Genomic DNA, 7,396 nt, shown 5'->3' on the forward strand with positions numbered 1-7,396 from the left:
CCCTTCAGTCTCTAGGCAAGTCCATGAGCAAGACCATCTACTAACCATTAGTCCTCTTGGATGTCAACTGACTGAAGGTTGGAAAAGTCATAAGGCAAGTCCCTCCATTGATCACTCCCTATCCCCGTTTTCTCCTGCCAACCAGCTCTTGACTTGGGCATGGCAGACGCATTCTACGGCTCTTGCGTGCACACCGTTAGCCTTTCCAGCCTTGGCTCTCTAGCTCAATACGGCACTGCTGACATATTGAGGTAGAGCGCCAAGGCTGGAAAGGCTAACGTGTTCTCCTAGCTCTCAGCCTTCCTCAGCAGATTCATGGCCTCATAAGAAAGTCAGGCTGGAAGGGACCCCTAAGGTCATTAAGTTCCACCCCTTGAACGACTGGAAACCAAGGGGAAACTTCAGCTAGTGCCAAACATAGACTCTTAGATTGTAAGGTCCATCTCTTCAAACCACATTCAGACCCTCAGAAGCTATCTCCCCAGTTATACATCCACCCAGAAGTTAAGAGCAATAATCGGCAGGACTGGGGCCTCAGCAGCTGTAGACACTGGATTTTGTTTTCCCATTTGCCTTATAAGCCCCCTTCTTGTTTGCCTTCAGAGAAGGATGCAATTTCTATTGGGATGAGGTGTTTTTGTGAGGAATGCACTTTTCTGTTAGTTAATGTTTAGCAATTTTTTTAAAATAGGTTTAAAATTTCACTAAATTCTCCCCAAGTTGGTTGTGTATCTTATTAATTCAAAAAATCCTTTAAGGTGGCTGTCTAGCCTCATCATATTTAACAGCACCAAGTGATTGAGTAAGGCTGTTCACCTTTCTTGGACTTATATAGTGACAAAGCTAACAACAAAAGTGCCTCTTCCTCCAAAACAGTTTGGTTTCTGTGAGTTGGAACCTTTTGCTTATTTTAAAATATAAAAGTGCAAGCATAGGTATTTTCTTTGTGGTCTTTACAGGAATACGGGCCATTGTTTACTCTCTGAGCTTCTAGCACCATAATTAAAAAACCCAGCATGACAAAATCACAAGCTTCTAATTTCTACACTAGATTAAACCGGCTTTTGCATGCTTTTCTTATGAAAGTCATTTGGTCAAATGTCAGATCTAAGATGCACATAATTATGCAAATAAGCATTTGTCTTTTTTCCTTCAGACACTAAACCAGAATGGAAATAATCTAAATACTATCGAATGTCGCATCAGATGTCCAGACCTCATTAAAATGAATACAACCAGAAAGTTCCTCATGCTGTTTAAGGTCCTGTGCCACCAGATGGTTCTCTGCCCATTATTACCCATTGTCCTGGCAGATACTGTCAGCCACTTTTTGCCACACAACTGGTCACATGCTCGATACAAATACTGATCAATGCTTGATACAAATGCTGATCTGCCACATTTGCATTGTTCATAGTATTCCATGAATGACATGACTAGAAAAGATGCTCATTTTTACAGTAATGAAAAACTAACGTGATATTCTGCAGGTGGCATGAAATGAAACGTTTTATTTTGATAATACAGAGTAAAGTTAAAGTTAGTTGCTAGGTTCTTTCAATGACTCTTATTAGCCTTCAAAGATCACCCCCCCCATCTTTATCAAATTACCCTATTACAGCAGATGCTCAATCCTCAGCTTTTATACTAACTGAAATTGCTTCTTTATTAAAGGTCTTGATATGCAACAATGCACAAAAGCAAACTTCTGTACTTCGGTTCAGGTTAGGACAAAGATATCATCAGCTACAAAAATGAAATGAAATATTAATTCCACATCAACCTTTAATAAAGAATCATTTAGGAGAAAGACCTTTCCACATTACTTTTAAATTAAAAGTATTATAACAATACACTACATTAATTAAAGCTCCAACCTTTGTCATTGTGACTTTAATTAAGGAACAACAAATGGAAATATGCAATCAAGTTGGTAATGTATAACTTTGTGTCAGTTAATAGACATCAAAGCCCAAGAAAATTAATTTCTGCTCAATTCATTAACTAGTTGGGCGATATATAGAAAAGGTCAGTGAATGACATACCTTATCTACTTTGGACACAAATATTTGTGCCTGCAGCAGAATGATATACATGAATACTTTGCACTTTCTTTCCTTTTTCTGTCAAGGGACCTCAATGCACTTTCCAAGCAATTAATTTACTGACTTACTAGCCCAGTGAGATAGGCATTACACTTATTTCTACCTAACACACATGCACTACTACTAATAAAAATTGGGCCTGTCATGTTCCATACATGCACTGGTCCATGCTTTGAACCTTTGGGAATAATAATATCTATACCACTAAGAGCTCCCAGCTGTGACTTAAGACTCCACTGCGTAAAAGGTTGCACAGAAACAAAGTGAAAGCTCCTGTTTCCAAGAGCCAACTTATATAAACTTATAAAGACAAGGATAAAAGGGGAAGAAAGATACAGAAAAGGGGAAGTGCCTTATCCCCATTTTAGCCAAAGAGTGGATAAATGCTTCATGCAGGGTCACCGAGGAAATCTGAGACAAAGCTGGGGACAGAATCCAGGTCTCCCGAATCCCAGGCTCAGATTTTAACCACACAATTTTCTCCACATCATGTTCCTTTAGTTTGATTCCCTGAGTGAAACACCAGGGGTCCAAAAGCAATTTTAAAAAACTGAAAATAGCTGGTATGATGTTCTGCAAGATATCCTTGAGCTCTGTGCTAACTCCCATGTAATGTTACATTACTAATTTCCTTTATTACTTAGAAACATGTTAAAATTCAATTTCAAATTAAACAGTTCAATAAAACAGAAGTGGCTGAAAATATCTGCTCTTTGGCCGTTATCTGCTGGTATTAATTCTAATAGCAGTCTAAAAAATAAAATAATAGGGGTATAACTTGGTTGTGTAATTACTTTGATGATCAGCATGGTATCTCTCTGTACTCTACACATTTCCGGGAAGCTTAGAAAAAGTTTAATACTTTAATCAAAATATTTCACATAAATGTAATGTATTGACCACTTCAACAATGCAGTCATAAATCAAGGGCTCTAAGGCAACTCACGTGACCCTGAGCTGGCTGGGGAGCAAGAAAGGGTATGTAATATATGGGACAACAGGTCAAGAAAGAAGTCTAATCAAATATATAATCTATGCACTGAAGGTCATCTGTACTAGGCAGTGACACCCTTAAAACATGCTGACTTGCTTTGCCTGAACCAGAAGTGACAGCTGGATTTATGCAATTTTGGGGAGGGCTAATTACCACTGTCACTCAGCAGTGCTATTTACTCACCCAAAGCACAAAACCAGTCATGACTGTTTCCATTTCAGAAGGTGGCCTCTACAGAGCAAAGCTCAGCATGGGAAAAGTCCAGTGCAGACATTGTCTAATATTCACTAGATTTCCTTTTTGCCTTGTTTTAAATCATTTTCTTTCACACTTTGTTGATCTTTTTGGTACTTTTCTATGGTACAAGTCAAATATCAGAGCTGAAGATTTCATACACAAGTTCTACTATTTTAAAAAAATGAGCCTTTATACATGTGCAAACAGTCAAAGGTGTCTTGAGAGAGACTACCATATTTTGTTGCATACAGTGCAGCTCAGAATGAGATATGCACCTTGTTTTTAAAGGCAGAATGACAAAAACAGGACCTTTCCTTCTAGTAACTGAGCAGTAGCAACTGGGGAGCTGCGCCTGCTCATTATTCTGCTCTCTGGAGTCTGTAGGCCGCCTTTACTTCTGCTTTTGCCCAGTAAGCAACAGAAACTGCTCTTACTATATTTCTTTGCATATAATACACAATCCAACTTCCAGTGACTGATTTTGGGGAAAAAAAGAAAAGAAAAGAAAAGGTATATGTTGTATGCAATAAAAAATGATAATCAAGTGGCAAGATGTGAACTGTATACATCCTACTACCTTTGTTACCCTGCATCACCCATCAGTTTTGCCTTGACTTGCTTTTTTGTCTCATTCAACTATTATACTCTCTTTCAGACTGTACTCTCTCAGGGGAAAAGACAGTGAGCACTACAAATCCAAACTACGAGGGGAAAGGCCCGATTTTGGAAATTTAAAATACTCAATGCTATCTCATGGGGTCATTTAAACAATGTCTTGATTGCCCTCCTATCCTCTCCCATCCTTACTTCTTACCAAGGTACTATCTCCTATTTCTCATGCTCTATAAAATGATTACGGGGACCAGATGCACAGGATTTGATGATTCCAAAAATAGCAATTCTTATCTACTTATGAAGCATTCATCACCATAATGGCTGAGTGTAAACGCTAATGAATCTAGCCTCACAGCACTCCTGCAGCAGGTGGTCATGGTACTCTAATTTTACAGATGAGGGAACCAAGGCACAGAGACAAATCCGCAGCTCAAATAGGCAAGGAAACTGGCTCTCCTCAGCCCAAGCTAGTGCCTTCACCCCAAGATTATCTATCCTTTATTCTTCCATGTTTAATGTTTTATTTTGCATCAATGAAAAAGAAAAACTGCTCTTTTTATTCCCATTCAGAAGTGCAGTTATTTTGGCTCCCAAAGGTAAATAAAGTTTGACTAAACAGCTACCCAGCAACAATTTTCATTAAGACAAACTTCCTGGACCCACACAGATATCCACCGACTTACTGGATTTCTACATGGGTGCCGGGCCTGTCTCTATGATGTTATTTCAGGACAAGGGCTTAGTTACAATGCAACTACGTATCACCATATTTGCAACAACTGTATTTCCCATTCCAATCTTCAACTCCAGCAGAGCTTTCTAACGGGGCACCTCAGGTGCCCAAGGTCGCAGGTTCCTCCAGCACTATGAGCTGTGACACACTACGTGACCTTGACCCAGGCACAAAGAAGGGGAAGTCAGCGGGAGAGGGAGCTTGAAGACCCAGCTGCTTCTGCAGCCAGAGCAATGGACGGTAGTGGTGGCTCAGTGGGTGCCTCGGGGCTGCAATGTAACCTTGTGAGACACACGGGCTGCCAACTGTACAGCCCTGCACTACTGCAAACTAGCAGCTTCACAAACTGATAACTCCTATCCTCTTGGAAATTCAGAAATGTCCAACTTTAGGCCATTCTAGATCTGTGACAACAAGGGGAAATAAGACTTGTGCAGGTAAGGCTACTTCAGTCTGCCACCTTAATGATACCGTTTCTCTAAAATACAAGTTAAAGGTAGAGCATAAGGCTTTAAATTTTGAATGCTTTTGCTTGTGTCCCAGTTTTAGTGTTATTTAAACCTGGTTTCATGTCTCGGGTATACAAAGATTCTTTGTAAAACAAATGATTTGGAAATGCTTTTTAGAAATAATGTTTCTTAGGAGAATGCGTTTTTATTCATTATCTGATACCATACCATTATTCTGATACCTATTCTTCTTTAACAAAAAGGAAAATGTTAAGTTCCCAAAAGGCATTTAAAAAAAAAAAGTTTTGTATGTTCTATTCAAAATGCAAAAAGTACTTAGAAATTATCAGAAACAAAAGGAAGAAATTCAACTCTATCAAGGAGTTCAGCACTTTCAACACAATGCAATGTAATATTTAATCTGGTTTATTCCCCCCTCCCCAACCCTTTCAGGAACCAGAACTGTATGAGCTTTGTGTTTCCTGAATCTCTAAATACATTTTATACTGAACAAGCTATCTGATTGCATGGTCAGATTGTTCGCTTTGGTCTGTCTGCCAAGTTTACAATAGCAAAACTTCACTTGGGAAATAGTAAGACTTGTACCCGTCTCCTCCCGCAGCTCCTGGGAACTTCAACTGCTTCGCAGAGAAAGAACTGTGGTTTCTAAATAAGTAATAAAAAATTAAGTGGTGGAAAACAAGCAACCGGTAGTACTGACCACTATTTATAACAAGGATGCAGGAAGTCAGCTGCATGGAAACTTTTAACCTAAAATGGAACTACCACAACAGCAGTTAATCAAATCATCACAGGCTATTAATAAGTGTGTAAATAACAGTTTAACATGTGTGTGCTCAACCTCTGGCCTGCGGGTCAGAGCTAGCCTGCAGGTTTGTGTCACTTGGCCCACTGGGCAACCCACAGGTCCAGAAACTGCTCAGGGGGGAGCTGCTGCACAGTAAATGCTTGAAATAGAGATATGATGCAAAAGGAATGAAAAGCATCTCATTGAGAAAAATATATTTATCTAAAAATTATAGCTTATTCTAGATGTCTTTCAAATTTTAGTAAGACAACTTCCAGACTTTTGGAGAGCCCTGTGGGCCACAAGATACAGCCCTGCATGCTAGATCAAGCCAGCACATGGGTGGATGTGGGCACACAGTCACATCTGGCATACTGTGGATCCACCCCAAGTGCTGATTCCACTGCAGGCTACAGATCAGAGACTGATCCCACACTACTCGTTCAGTGCACAGGGCTGGACGGCTGGGGACCACTGTTCTGACATGTCTCTCTCCCCCTTTACTGCTGCTTTAGCTCTGATGTTTAATCCTGAATATCAGGCATTTCCTACTTTCCTGGTTACCCTCTCTCCATCTAACCTCTTATTTCATATCCAGTCCTATCCCGTAGAAGCTTGACAAATCAGCTACAGCTAAGTGGGCATGATCTGTTTTCAACTGTATTAGACTGGGTACCCTGGCCATCCAGGGTCCTAAATTATAATCTGAAAATCAGATCAATTGATTAAGAGTGGCATAAACTCCTTGGGCATGTCTAGACAAGCACGTGCATTTCCTTGGGGACAAACAGCTGTGGCACGTATTTGTACCGCTGCTAGTAGGGGGCGCTCCTGCGTTGAGCCGCCCACCTCCCTGCGCCGAACCACCTTCCAGGCTCCGAGTGCCTCCCTTAGGGTGCCTCCCGTCCGGCCGACCCCTTCCCTGGAGCACACCCGCTAGCCTGGGGTTCCCGCTGCCACCATCCAAGGCTCTGGACTCACTTCTGGCTCTGCGCACCTTGGAAAACACAGGCCTGATCATCCAATGGGTGCTAGACCCAATACCAGCACTTGGGGCACTTCCCCAAGTCAGGGGCTGATTAGGAAGCCTCCCTTAGTCCACAGGCCTAAGGGGCCTCCTTGGCATAATTTAGACCCACCCCTCAATAAGTCTCCCACACCGGTCTCAAAGGAGAACTTTATTGATTACAGGGGTAGGGCGGAAACAGGGTAAAAGGTAGAGCAATATCAAGAAATCTTACAGGAATATCAAAGGAATCCCATAGAGCAAACCAGGGTGGCTGAGGTAGCCGTTTAAACACGCATCTGAGTTACTGTAAGCTAAATATCTAATCGGATCTCTAGTAGCTTACGCACATGCATCGTCCAGAGGTGGTTGTTGTTTCCTCTGGAGGCAGGGCACTCTTGGAGCATGCGGTGATGAGGAGAGAGCCAGCTTCAGATTCACCTGGATGA

The 7,396-nt window shown here is 41.3% G+C and overlaps 1 protein-coding gene across 7 annotated transcripts in view; it reads right to left on the reverse strand.

The window, feature by feature from the left end:
* The window catches only part of ZFAT (zinc finger and AT-hook domain containing), a 226,156-nt gene that overhangs the window by 31,522 nt on the left and 187,238 nt on the right, over nt 1–7,396 (reverse strand). The window lies entirely within an intron of this gene.

This window comes from Alligator sinensis, unplaced genomic scaffold (assembly GCF_000455745.1).
Source record: "Alligator sinensis unplaced genomic scaffold, ASM45574v1 scaffold651_1, whole genome shotgun sequence".
Taxonomy (NCBI): domain Eukaryota; kingdom Metazoa; phylum Chordata; order Crocodylia; family Alligatoridae; genus Alligator; species Alligator sinensis.